This window comes from Fukomys damarensis, unplaced genomic scaffold (genome assembly GCF_012274545.1).
Source record: "Fukomys damarensis isolate Sample0158 unplaced genomic scaffold, DMR_v1.0_HiC HiC_scaffold_11, whole genome shotgun sequence".
NCBI lineage: Eukaryota > Metazoa > Chordata > Mammalia > Rodentia > Bathyergidae > Fukomys > Fukomys damarensis.
In genome coordinates this window covers 345,776-359,225 of record NW_022900923.1, presented here as the reverse complement: position 1 = coordinate 359,225, position 13,450 = coordinate 345,776, and the positions used below count along the sequence as shown (strand labels likewise).

Genomic DNA, 13,450 nt, shown 5'->3' with positions numbered 1-13,450 from the left:
ACCGCGCCTGCGCACCTGCAGCCGCGCCGGTCTTATCTTGGCTTTGCAGCCGCCAGCGCTTCAAGGCGATGCGCGCGAGCGGGGCGACCACCCGCCAAGGCTAGGGTCTAGCTGCGCCGAAACTGGGGCGAAGTGGGCTCTCAGAGGCGGGGCTCGGGGAGGGGACCCAGTGTCTGTAGGCTGCTTACCTTCCTCCGAGGTCGCGAGGTCTGGGCGGCTGTTCGAGTTCCCTGTTTCTGATGTGCGTTAGTCAGTTCCTCCACAGCCCTTACCAAACACCCGTGAGTGGATCCCACTTTTTCAGCTGCTCCGTGGAAACACTGCCCAGCAGGCGTCCCGTGGACCCAGGTCCGACTCGGCCCCTGGAGACTCTTGTGAGTTTCCCTGCCGCCCGGACTCAGCCTTTCCGAGGAAGCCGTCGTCATCGCATTTGACCTGAGTGGAAATCACGCTGCGCTCTAAAGTTGAAAACCTATCTCTGCAAACCCTGAGTTTGTTAGCTGAGTTCTTTGGTAAGGCGTCAGCTGTGTGCACCCGTGTGCAACAGATGACAGAAACCAAAAAAGCCCTGTGCCAGGCCCACGGGAACCTGAGAAAACAGCCGGCGCTGCCCTTCACCACCTACTCAGAACCAGGGTTTCCTAGGGTTGGGTTGTTCATGTTCTGCACTGAACCAGGCACAGGTCTGCTGGGTCATATCCACTTATGAAGTAAACGATTCAGTTTTTTAAAACTTCATTTTAAACTTTAGGTGTTTTAAAATCATAAAATGAAGTTGGAAGACTAAGTTACTGGAGTCAACTTAGATTACTTGATACATTATAAATTATCAACTAACGACATTTTAAAAATAGAACATTTTTTACATTGGGAAACTAAGCAATAATTGTTAATTTCTAGTTAGAGACTGAAGCAAATTGTGAAAAATAGTATAAATAGGCTAATTTCTCAGTAAACTACTGATGTTCTCTTTTTTAAAGACTGCTAAAACTGAGATTTGGAAGTAGAAGATGTTAAGGGCTAGTTTTCAGAAAGATGCTTCTCAAACGCAATCAACTAGCTGTGGATTTTCTGAATGGAAGTAAAAGCTTTGTGACCATCCTCCTGGTGGCACAGTGCCTCCCCTGGTTGGATAATGAGCCCCATGTGCTGCCCTAAAGCAACCCAAGGGCCCAGGTGGGGCCAGAACCCTTTATGGGTGAAACATGGCCCATAGGACACGTTCCTGTGAAGCAAGCCTCCTAGCTCCCTGAAACATCTCTTTCAGGAAACACCTAGGTTAAACTTCATGCAGCAGGAACACCAACTGGATTCACTTGGTACTTCAATATGCTGGGAACTAGAAAAGGCTTTGTTTATAAAGATGCCTAAAAGCCATCTGACACACTTCTATTTATGTCAGTTGGAGTCTGCCTCACAGGATTCATAGACGGTGTCCATTTCAACATTAGCATACATGGACATTTGCAGCACTTCCTTTTTTCTTAATTTTTAACTTTCATTTTTAAATGTTAATTAACAGATTAGAAGGGGAACTCTACTGGAATGGATGGAGCCAAGTATACTGCTGTGTGCAGCTTTACCGAAGAAATTTAAAGGAGGTAGAATATGCACACGTCTTTGTCTCAGTGGCACAAAGAAATGAAGTTAGTACCTGGTATAACAATGATGTTGCGTGGCCTTCGTTTACTGACTTCTTGCCTCTGCCAGCTGCAGCTCAAAGCACTTCCTGTGTTGACTGATTCAGCCTGGTGACGGTGGTGTGGGGCAGGTGCTGTACAGTTGAGAAAACAGGACGTTAAGCACTTCCCCAGAATTACCAAGGCAGTCTGTTTTCCACAACTCACACCGCCTAGCACAGGACTGCCAGGGCGGGCTTGGGCAAGTGGGGACGTGCTCAGTGCACCCCCAACCTGCAGAACCTGAACCTCTGAGCCTGTCCGGCCTGGGTTTTACTAAGCCACTCAGACTAGAGTTTTAGAATCCCTGGCAAGAAGGAAGGTGGTGGCAATGTTAATGATCTCTTTTCATGGATTTGCATTCTAGGACAAATGCTAGGAAATTGCTCTAGCACACAGTATGTGTGTCCCCAAAGGTGAAAGCTCCAGATGTAGTGGCCAAGCTGAAGAGACCATCAGAGAGGTGGGCCGGAGCCTCAGGGAAAGGATGGGTGCTGTTGCATCCCAATGGGCAGCCAGCTCAGCCTCACTTGTGTGTTTTCAGTTTTGGAAAACTATCTTTTACTAGCTGTAGATCCATATATATTCTCAAAGCAAAAGAAATTCATTTGCTTTTTATTTTGAAATAATAATTTTAAATAAAGGTTAAGGAAGTTTAAACTAAATGAGGCCACACCCTCAGAATACAGCGTGAACAAAGCCATACTCCTGCTGAGGTCTTCCTGACACCATGGAGGTCCCTTGCTTGGCAGAGGGTTGAATGCACAAGAGCCTGTGCCTCCTTACATTCCTTCCCACCAGGCTGAAGGAGGAGCAGGATGAGCACCAGACTTGCCAGGTTCTGGCTCTGATGGCCACAAGTCTGCCTCTCTTCTTCATGGTACTTGCCACATAGTGAGTACTGTTCAATTCATTGATTTGTTGATTGATTAGGTGGAAAGAAGGTGATTCTACAGTTGTTCAGAGAATTGACACAGAGTGAAATGCACGAAGACCAGCTAGCTAGAGTGATGACCCATAATCAGAAATACCATGATAATAACATCAATATTGTTCTGCTGGCAGGAGATTCCGTTGCTTTGCTGAGACCCCATAGTGATTAAGGAAGTGACATCACAGCCCTTTCCTGGGGTGCAAAGTCCTGTCTCTTCTGCAGAGCGGGGACAGTACAAGTGCCTCCTAGAAGTGACTGTAAGGATGAACGCAATTGCTCGTGTTGGAACTCAGTATAACTTCATTCTATCTCAAGTTCATCAGGTCAACATTTTTAATCAGTGTAAATACATAAACAGCATGTTAACAAAGGTTTTATGCATTTGTTATCTGATTCCTTTGACTCCTTCTGCAGCACACATTTAAACATCAACATGGATCTTCCATCTTTTTTGTCTGAGTTCATCTTTGCTTTGTAGTGCTAGGGCTGGAACCAACAACCTGGGGCTATTAGGCTAGCACTGGCCCCTGAGCTACCCTGACAGGCCTCATGCATTAATCTGAAAACTTAAAAGGTCCTTTCACTGCTAAAGAAATAATTACTGTACTTTTAACATTCGATGAATAACTTTTAAAATTAGCCCAAAATTTGTGTTTAGATATGTTGGGAGTCCTGAAGGGAAAAGTCCCAGCAGTACGGCACGACCAGGAGGTGCTGAGCAGTTCCTGCCTTGGGGTACTCGGGGGCTTAGCTCCTTCTGCCCTTCTCTGCTAACAACCGCCCTCTCCGCCCTGCAGCCTTTCAGAGTCCCTGACCTCCAGACAGCCTTCTCTTTCCCTCTTCTTCTGGAGACCTCATCTCCAACAGAAGCTCCCAGAGCACTGCTTCCCACCCTATCACCACACATGTGCAGGACAGGGAGGACATTTTTATGACTTTGCGTATCCTTCCTCATCAAGTGATTCCTTGATTGTAAAGCTGTCCTGTGCTCCTGAAAGCCAGGCTGTGGAACCACGGCCTGGGTGCCCAGCTCCCAGAGGCTGGATCGGCCTGCCCTGCCTCCCCCATGGGTGCCTTTTTCTGTGACTTTGACCCTGGGCTGGTCCTGGGCTCTGCGGGGTGTGTAAACCTGCCTTTCCAGGGACTCAGATCACTGACTTCGGGGAGCAAGGGAAGGGCTGCTGCCATCTGTGCACTGTTCATAGTGAGAACCCAGTGCAATCCAATCTGTTTCAAACAGGTAGAGAGTGGTGCTGTAAAACGTCTGCGATGGATACTTACAGTCAGGTTCATATGATTCTTCACTGTGTGTCTTCATTTTGCCAGCACAGGGGCCTCCTGACTGGCAGCTGAGGCATGCGGAGCACAGTGGCGCGTCCTGTTGTGCTATCACGGCATGGATGCGGCGCAGGTCAGCACACGGGAGGTGGTGGCACCCTTGAGGGTGAGGTGTAGCGGGACATTAGGCCATGGAGGACGCATCCTTAGAGGGAGCTGTGAGACCAGTCTCCTCATCCTCTTTTTCACACCCGGCCCTGTGGTGCGAGGTTTTGGTGAACCACACACTCCCACCTTGGTGCGCCGCCTCAGCCTAGGAAACAGTGGGGCAGACAACCAGGACGGATTGCCAATGTGTGAGAAGGAAGAAACCGCTGCACCCTGGAGGCTGATGAATCTCAGATGTTTGTCACAGTGATGGCGAGCTGACCCGCAACGTGTCGCCATGAAAGACTCACGTGTATAAATGTTACCTTTCTAAAACGGAGTTGTACATAGATTTATGTTGTAGCTTACAGCTGGGTGTCCCCCCAAAACCTCATGTGCTCATAAGTGGGGCTTTGAGGGGGGTGACTGGACCATGGCTGTTTGTAGCTGACTTGGTATTGGGAGGTGGGTCACTGTGCAGTAACTGGGAAGGGTTTCTCTCTCACACCCTGGCTTCTCCCTTATCTTTCTGCTTCCCCTTGCATTGTTGTGAGCAACTCTCCTCTCCACTACGGTCATACTGTCATGCCTTGGAGCTAGCTGACTACGTGAGCCAAAAGAAACCTCTCCTGTAAGTTGTGGGTGCTGAGTATTGTATCTCAATGACAAAATAACTAAGACAATTTATTTGAAAGTTGTACAGAGTTGGCTTGACAGCTGTTGAACAACTAGATATTAATTACTTGAGTAGCTCCAAAATGCCATTACTATGAGCATAAGGCTCTTTAAAATTCTTCCCCTTTTTTCCACTTTACCTTTCTGGTATTCCCTGGGTTGATCTTCCAGTTAGCAGAGATTGCATACTTCAGGAACAGGGCATGAATCCCAGTGGGGAAGAAGGCCCGAGTCCACATCTTTACACCATGATGTGCTTTCGCACACAACCACTGGAGCTGCCAACCAGGGACTGAATCCTGTGAAATGAGCCAGTATATCTTTCTTGCTTCAAGTTGTTTTTCTCAGGTATTTCTTGCATGAACAAAACGTAATACACCGTTAACAACAAGCTGTATCACAGTCAAAAGGGCAACATGAGCTCTTGTCAGCTGAGTACTTGGATTGTGAAAACCCACTCGGGGGCAGCCCTGCACGCTTCAGCGGCAATTCCCTCACAGGCGCCGCTGTGCCCTCGACCTGATGGCCTCACCATGCCAGGAAGCTTGCAGAGGTGTTGGGAGCTCAGATGCAGCCAGGGCCCGGGGCCTCTGAGCAGGAAGAGAAGGTTCAGCTCTGGTGCCTTCACTCTGAGAGAAGTGTTTCAGACACAGCAGCATTTACAGGACAGCGTCCCTCTCCCTCTGGATTTGCAAGAAAGAAGATAATAAAACACATCCCTGGAACCCATGATTGAAGAGGCGAGGGGCATAGACTTGCAGAACAAGGGACAGAACTGCATGAGGGGCACCTGTGTTCTCAGATCCTGGTGTCCCCATTAGTCCTTGGCACCAAGGACAAGACACTCAATTTTCAGACTGTTTCCTTATCAAGTGGGAAATTAAAACCTACAGTGAGGCTTCAGTTTGACAATAAGTGATGAATAAACAGTTCTAACTCATTGATTTATTAACTCATTGAGCACATATGTATTGAAGAATTGCAGTGGAAGAAATCCGGCACGGTGGCCAGCCTCCCAGGCGGGACAGAGCTGAGGAGGGTCCCTTGCACCCACACCACAGTGAGGCCCCTGCCCTGTGTACGGAGCTTAGGAGAGCTGTGGCTACTCTCCCTGCTGCCGTGGTTTGACTCCCTTTCCCACACCTGCACTTTTGCTCCTGTGCCACACCTGGGAACCTCTGGACACAGCACCTCACCAGGAGCTGACATGGTCGCTATGCTAGTGGCTGCATCAGGGACATCTGTCTCTCGAAGACAAAGCCATTTACCACCCACAGACAGAGAGGCTGAAGCAAAGTGGCAAAGAGCGGAGGATTTCTAAAAAGGCGGAAGGCGGGGCAGGGAAACCGATAGCAAGGCCAGAGCCTTCCTGTGGATCTGCCCCTAGAGCTGCTCAGTTTGGAAAAACAGCCTCTGCCCTTTGTTTTTTCTGTTCTGGGTTTCTACACAGGAAGGAGTGGGTGGGGGAACCTTCATCCAGTGAAGGGAGGGTGGAGGGGGCTGGCCATGCCCCCTCCCAGAACCGTGGAGGCCGCTCCACAGTGTCCACTCCCAGTGTCCTCTCCCCAGTGGCTCTGGGTACTCATTACTGTCGAAGCCAACAGATTTGCGGGGCAGATCCAACCGTAACCTCATGGATGAATGAGGAAGAGCAGGAGAGATGCACAGAGACCCCGGTGACAACTGCTGTGGGGACAGGAGCCGCGGAAGGAGTCTGCCATCCTCATGGGGAAGGTGACAGAGTGAAGCCAGCAGGCCACCCACAGGAGCACGCGAGAAGGCACGGAGCTGTCACCCTGCTAGGATTCTGGAAGGACAGCTGGGAACAGATCCAAGACCAGGTGCGAGGAGGATCTGGCTCCCCCTGGAGGCCACCGTTGGGGACATGAGCCGGAGCTTCCTGTCCTCCCCAGCTTCCGCTGGTCCTTCCACCCCCATGGTGGGAGCAAGGGAGGAAGCTGAGCACCCAGTCCAGCCGACACGTGGAACAGGGACGCAGGCCAGGCTAGGCAGGGCAGCGGCTGCCGCAGCACTGGCACTGTCCCCCCTGGCAACTGCTTCCCATGCTGCAGCTGTGCTCAGAGCCGAAGCCTGTTCACACGTGGCCTCCACATCCCCCAGTGCCACGGGGCTGTGCCTGAAGTACAGGAAACCGGCACCCCTGCGCCTGTCCCACCAGGACATCGGACAACTGAAAATGACGAAGTGGGGCTTGGGCTGCTGGCTACAGAAGCTGGGTGAGCTCTTCACCAGCTCCTACTGAGACCTTGGGCTTGGGGTTGCATCACTGCACGAGGAAACAGTGGTCAGCATTGTCACACGTGATGTGTGATGTGCAGGCAGCACTGTGCATGCCAGGCGAGCACTTGCCACTGAGTCATCCCAGCACCCCTTGGTTCATTCCTCCGTGCCGGGGTGCAGAGTGGTCTGCGTGGGGTGGGGGCCACACTGGCAGACTTTGCCTCTGACTTCAGTCTTGACAGACACAGTGGCCACAGGAAAAGCCAGGACTTTGGCACTGCTAGGAAGCTGGCTTCACAGGAGGCTGAGGCGGGCTGGTCTAGGAGTCGTCACTGGTTAGGTGGAGCAGCACTTTGACTTCTGCTAGTAGCATCTGGGTCCCTCAAACTGTAATGGCGCCGCCAAAGTGAGACAAAGTGTTTATAAGATTCTGACCAAAACCAGAAGTTGACGCCCTTCCCTCCTTTTTTTAATTTTTGAGACAGGGCCATGCTGTTTAGCCCAGGCTGGCCTTGGACTCGAGGTGGTCCTCCTGCCTCAGCCTCCCAAATACTGGGATTATAGGTGTGCACCACCACACCTGGGTAGAATTTGACCTTCTCTTAGAAGTGCACAGCCCCTCCCTGCTTTTGAACCCAAAAGAAAAGTGACCCAGCGGGCCAGGCCAGTGGGTGATGGGGAGAGGCAGTGCCCTCCCCTCAGGCCCAGGGTGTTTGGTAGCAGCCTTGCCACCTGTCTGTCTGTGAACTCACCTGGGGCTGGTGCTGCCCATGGTCGAGTGAGAAAATCTTTTGGGGAAATTGCTCAGGACCTGCCTCGGGGACAGGGTGCTGGGACTTGGAGCAGTGGGGTGGCATGTGAAGGTCACTTCAGAGGTACTGAGGTCAACGAAGGCAGTGCCCTTGCTGCCATGGCATGTGGGGAGCTGAAGGCCCCGGCACCCGCCACCTGCCAGGCCAGAAGAGCAGCTGAGTCTCGCCTGTCCCCTGCCCTCCTGGCTTCCCAGACTCTTGGGAGCCCAGGACCCAGGCAGTGCCTCCTCAAGGGGCCAGGACCTGGTGGTGCTGGTGCTGGTGCTGGGAGAGCAGCCAGCTGATGCCCGAGGCTGGCACAGGCTGTGTCCAAGGTCTGTCAGCGGGCAGGGCCCCCAAGTGAGCTCCAGAGCCACTTTGATCTTAATGACATTCCTAGGAATTAAAATAGACACCGGTTGCCAGGTGGGGAGGGACCAGTTCCCTCCTGTGAGGTACTGCCCCATGATGGCAGGGCAGGCCTAGGGACCCAGAGCAGGGACCCTGGTCACACAGCCCACATGCCTGGATCCACAGAGTGTACCATGGGTATCGGACCCTGCCCAGTCCTGCAACAGAGGCCCAGGACACAGCACACCCTCTGGGAGGCTGAGCGTCCCAGCCTCGAGGGCTTTTCTTGCATTGCCCCATCCTGCCTCACCTGGACCCTTGAGCTGCCTCCTCCTCCGCAAGGGGTGCTCACAGGGAAGGGTGTCAGAGTGTCCTGGCCTCTGCTCCTTCTTACCCAGGACTGCCCATGACCCCAGCCAGCTCACCTGAGAGCCCAGCACCCCATCTTGGTGGCAGCCTTGCTACTTGGCCTGAGCTACACCAGGAATGTGATTGAAATGGTGCCTTGAGTGTGTGTTCACCATCGTCAGAAGTGAAGGGCTGGGAGCTGCCCTGTATACACTGGTCTGGATGGCGAGGCGTGAGCTCAGTGTCCACAGACCCTCAAGTGCCGGCACCGGGTATTTCTGGGAAGGACAGGCAACTTGACGGCCGGGCATTTCTCCCCTGAGTATTCCTGGGCTGGCCACTCTGGGCCCTCCCCAGACAGCAGTGGCCCTACCCGCAGAATGGATGTGAGGACAGTGCCCCACCTGAATGCCTGCTGCAAGGGCAAGAAGGGACTCAGCCCCACTTGCCACTTCAGCGAACCCTAGGGTCAAGCGTGGGGACATCATCACTGACGCCTCGAAGAACCCAGGACCCTGGGAAGAGCAGGTACAGGGCCCAGGTCACAGCAAACACACGAGTCTGATGGTGCAGTGCCTGCCAAATGCCACAGAATGGTTAGGGACCGGGCAGGAGCCAAACTCACCAGTAGTTGGCCGAGTTGGAGCCTGAGTGTCCCCTAGGTGCCTTGTGTGAAGGTTGTGTCCCCCTGCTGCCCTCTTGAAAGGAGGTGGAGCCCTAGGAGGCAGGGCCTGTGGGGTGGGAGGTCGAGGGGGGCTTCCGCACCTTGCAAAGACATAGCCAGTCCACAGCATGTTCAGGACCCAGGGACATGGAGCAAGATGGAGACCTTGGTCCCACAGGGAGACACAGCAAGGGGCACAGCTAGAGAATAAACCAAGGGCCCAGGATGGGGCACGGCCCAAGCAGGGGAAAGGAGCCCTGGGTTTCACACCTGGACCCAGCCGCCCCCACACTCTGCCCGCACCTTCACCAGTGGCCCCAGCAAGGAACAGGTCCAGGGTCCAGTGGGGTTCAGGCCTGGGAGGCTGCAGGGACGGGGGACAGGCTGGGAACCATAAGCCTCACCAGCCTGCATCGAGGTCAGCAGGACTTCAGCAGGAGATTAAAGCCCTGCCTTGTGCTCTCCTGGATCAGTCAGGGCCTCCTGTGGTGAGTCCATTCAGGCCTGGGTCCTGGCAAGGGAAAAGCCTGTAAAGACACTCAGAGCAAGGAACACATCTTAGAGCTCACACCAGTAGCCAGAGAGGGCTCCTTCTCTGTAACACCTCGTGCCATCTGTCACCGGGGGCAAATGTCAGCACCAGTGTTGTCTCCCAACACTTGTCCTCTGCAACTCTGCTAGATCTGACCTGGTCTTGGGTGCGGCTGAGCCTCTCGGAGCCACCTCTGCACTGTCCCCTCAGTTAGCAGCAGGGCAGCAGGATCAGCCTCAAAGAGAGGATCGACTACGTACTGATATATGGTGAGAGGCCTGGGGGCCAGGAAAAGATCTTCCTCCCTGGAAGAAAAGGGAGCAAGGCATAAGGAGGAAGTCCGTCCAAGGGGTGCCATGCTGGGACCCTAGGGGGATCCAAAGCTGTAAAGTGAGGCAATTCCAGACCCGCCTGCATCCATGCTCACAGTTTATGAGATCCCTGAGCCCTCCTGCATCTGCACTGGTCATCACGGAAACCTTGGACTGTACCTGCTGGTTGTCACGGGAACTGTGGACTTCCTGCATCTCAGATTACAGAACTCACAAACCTATAGCTTGAGAGCTAAAACTGAAGCTGATACGTTATGTTGCCTTGACATTGGGTGAACTCCAGAAAACCTCCAGGGACCCTCCTTATTCAGCCCCACAGATAGGTACCCTGAAACAGAGAGTAGATTTCATTTTCCTTTACTTCCAGCCCATGGGATGATCCACGCAGCCAGTGGCACCTTCCCACAGAACAGGGTCCACCCTCCTGAGTGCTCTGTCCAGGGTTGGGCCACTGCACCGAGTGGAGTCCCCACCTCACTGCCAGGAGTCAGCCCATCAGGACTTACCCAGGAAGCTGTTTCCTGTGATAAGACCAGGTGCCTCACGATGCCAGTGACCCCTCGTTTGTCTTCCAGGGACTCCACATGGACATGGGACAGCAGCAGGCCAAGAAGGTGACTGTTGCTGGCACCCACAGCAAGAAGGGTTCTGACCTGGTCTCCTTGCCACACCAGTGTAACTGTTCTGGCTCCTGCACTGGGAGAAAGACCATGTTCCTTTCCAAAGGACGATGTGTGGCCTTTCCTCTCCCCTTCAACACACTTAGAAGGAAGACTTTCAATTGGTCAGGTCATGTTTTCCACACGAGATCTGCATGTGAACCCAGAATGTGCACAGAAAGAATGTGAACTCAGATGTTGCTGAGGCTTCTGGTAGGCAGGGACTGTCGCTCATTTTCTGTCTTCTGTCCTTGAGCTCTATGGTCTGTGTAAACTGGAACCAATCCTAGGACTTCTGACCATGCTGGAAGCTATAAGTCCAGATTGGCTTGAGCCATATTCCAGAGAAAAAAGCAAGTGACCATGATTCCTCCACATCCTCTTGGGCCTTTGTTTCCACACCACCCTGAGGCTCCTTGAGCCACCCTTGAAGCTCCCCAGCCACTTGCACTGAGGCCCACAGGTGGTTCTCTCTGAAGTTCCCCATGAACTTGCTCTTTCTGGAGCCAACCCCTGAAGATTCCTGAGGAACTGGGTCTCCATCACCCTGATCATCGAGCTGTATCCTGCATGCCATGTATTGAACTTACAAGTTCTGTTTGTAAACTAATAAAAACCAAAATAGTTCACCAATCCCACTGCTCTCCCCAGCCCACACCTCAGAAACTAAAGGACAAGGTAAAGTGGTGTTTCCCCTTCTCCCACTTTGGGCGAGGATGGGTGAAGGATCAGAAAGGTGCTATGTCCAGAAACGTGGCCCCACAAGCCCTGTAACACTCCAGCAATCCACTCTAGGCTCCCACGGCACAGGCCCCTCTGGCTTGCCTTTGCCTGCCCATCTCCAGCAGCCTTGAGGTCTTCCTGAAGGAGCTCATTTGTCCCTGTCAGTCCTTGTGCACCTCTGGCTCAGATGCAGTCAGCCTGCAACGAGAAGCACCAAGACCACAGGGTGCAGCAAGTCAGCATGTGCCCCACCCTCACTGTGGCCCCATCTGGGCCATGTGGTTTGATCCAAGTGTCCCCAAACCAGATGCTGAAGGTTTGGTTCACAGCCTGCTGGAGCCCAGTGGAAATAAGGGAGGTCCCCGGGGTGCCCTGGAAGGGGATTTGCTCCTTCTTCTCCTTTTGCTTTGTGGTCACCATGAGGGGAACCAGCATTCTTCAGGAAATGCTCTGCCATGACGCCTGGTGCCACCACAGCTCCAAAGCCAGGGGGCACGGTGACCATAGGCTGACACTTCTGAAACCACAATCAGAGTAGACCTCCCTTCTTGTAAATGGGTTCCCTTGGGTGTTTTGTCACTGTGACAGGAAGCTAACATTCAGCTGTTTAGAAATGTGCCTGGTAAAAAGGAAACGACTCAAGTTCCTCTCTATCAGCCTATGAGCGGGGCCTGAGCCTCCCTCCTACCTCCCTGCCTTCGGCCCGGGAAAGCAAAGACACTCCACAGAAATTCAAAAAAAGCATTTAGGACACTACATCCTTCATGCTCATGTGCCAGCTGGTTCCTCACAGACCAGGCTCAAGGAGGCATCTCTGACAGCCAGCAGGGGAAAGTTGGTCCCCACACCTGGTGTGGCTCTATAGGCACAGCCCTGGGTCAAGAACACTTGGCAATGCTTTCTTGTATCACAAGGTGCTGTCTCCTGTGCATGATCTGGCACAGGAGAGTGACACAGAAGATGGACTGGCAAGCTCCTTGGCTTTAGAACCAGGTCTGCTCTAAGGTCTAATCAGTCAAGCAGACTGTCATGGTGCAAACCTGGTGTTCCTGAGGCTCATGCACCAAGGGCTTGATCCCTGGTACGGCGATGTACAGAGCTGATCACATTCCAGGGCACTGCTCTCCTTCGCCAGTGGCAGCGGGCACCAGGAAGCAGGTGATAGGGCCACGCCTCTGCGGGCACATCTGTCCCACTCTCCTGTCTGACTCTCGCCCTCTGCTTTCTGCTGTTCTGAGGTGGCAGCTTTGCTCTGCCTTTCTTCACAGCACCACTGACCGTGGACGGAAGCCTTTGAAGCCCTGAACCAGAAGGAACCTCCTCCAAGCTGTTTATCCCAGGTATCTGATCACAGGACAACAAGCGCGTACACAGCAGAGCACAAAACTGTCACTGAGACAAAAGTGCTTGACTCTCCCATTTCTTCTGCACTGGCTGGAGGACATGGCTTGGCTGGTGGTTGTCAAACCCTCCTCTCCCAGTGGACCAGAACAACTTGCTTCATGTCCTCCTGGCTCAAGTTCCCACCTTCCACTCCAACACAGGTGCAGCTCAGCTGTCAGCCGCTATTATCTTTTTGAAGGGAGGGGTGTCCCCGGGCCTGGCTAAAATGAGGGAGGGATCTTGGCCTACTGTTAACACCCCTAACCTCCTCAGCTAACCTTCCAGAAGATTCCCTGAGATCAGCCTTGCCCCCTCATCGGCTGTCCTGGAGACCTGCACCAATCACAGCCTGTACTTGGACCACAGGCCCGCTACTTCTCATTTAGTTTAGAAGGCTCCCTCTTGTGTATGGACCCCTGTGCTGCAGCTCCAAGATGTGCTTTGGAGTTCCTGTAAACCTGTTTTATTCGAGTAATGTGGGTTCTGAAAGTCTTGTAAATCTGCTCTAGATTCTTGTCCTGAGTAGTGTGGACAGAGTGGTTGGTTCAAAAGAAAGCAATAAACACTACAGGCTGTTAGCCCTGAAAAGCTCTGGAGACCAGCAACGCCTACAGAAACCGGCAGGACAAGCCAACACTGGCTGGTAGCAGCAGCAGCAGCAGTGGCCAAAGCTGGCTGTGTCATCTGTTGGCATCCATTTTTTTTTTTTTTTT

General features: G+C 52.9%; 1 protein-coding gene across 6 annotated transcripts in view; it reads right to left on the bottom strand.

Annotated features, from left to right (window-relative positions):
* Positions 1-11,540, bottom strand: part of Lbr (lamin B receptor) — a 31,459-nt gene extending 19,919 nt beyond the window's left edge. The window contains exons 1-9 of one of the 6 annotated variants that reach the window (XM_033762005.1): positions 10,132-11,540; positions 9,412-9,945; positions 9,070-9,308; positions 8,010-8,141; positions 7,707-7,902; positions 4,854-7,341; positions 3,895-4,204; positions 1,655-1,774; positions 189-435 (exon numbers count right to left, since the gene is read on the bottom strand). The gene's annotated coding sequence lies outside the window, so the exon portion shown is untranslated. Of the gene's footprint in view, positions 1-188; positions 436-1,654; positions 1,775-3,894; positions 4,209-4,853; positions 7,342-7,706; positions 7,903-8,009; positions 8,142-8,521; positions 8,682-9,069; positions 9,309-9,411 lie in introns of those variants that run through there. The other 5 variants (XM_033762004.1, XM_033762002.1, XM_033762006.1 and 2 more) reach the window with 5 other exon arrangements.
* Positions 11,541-13,450: the final 1,910 nt, after the last annotated feature.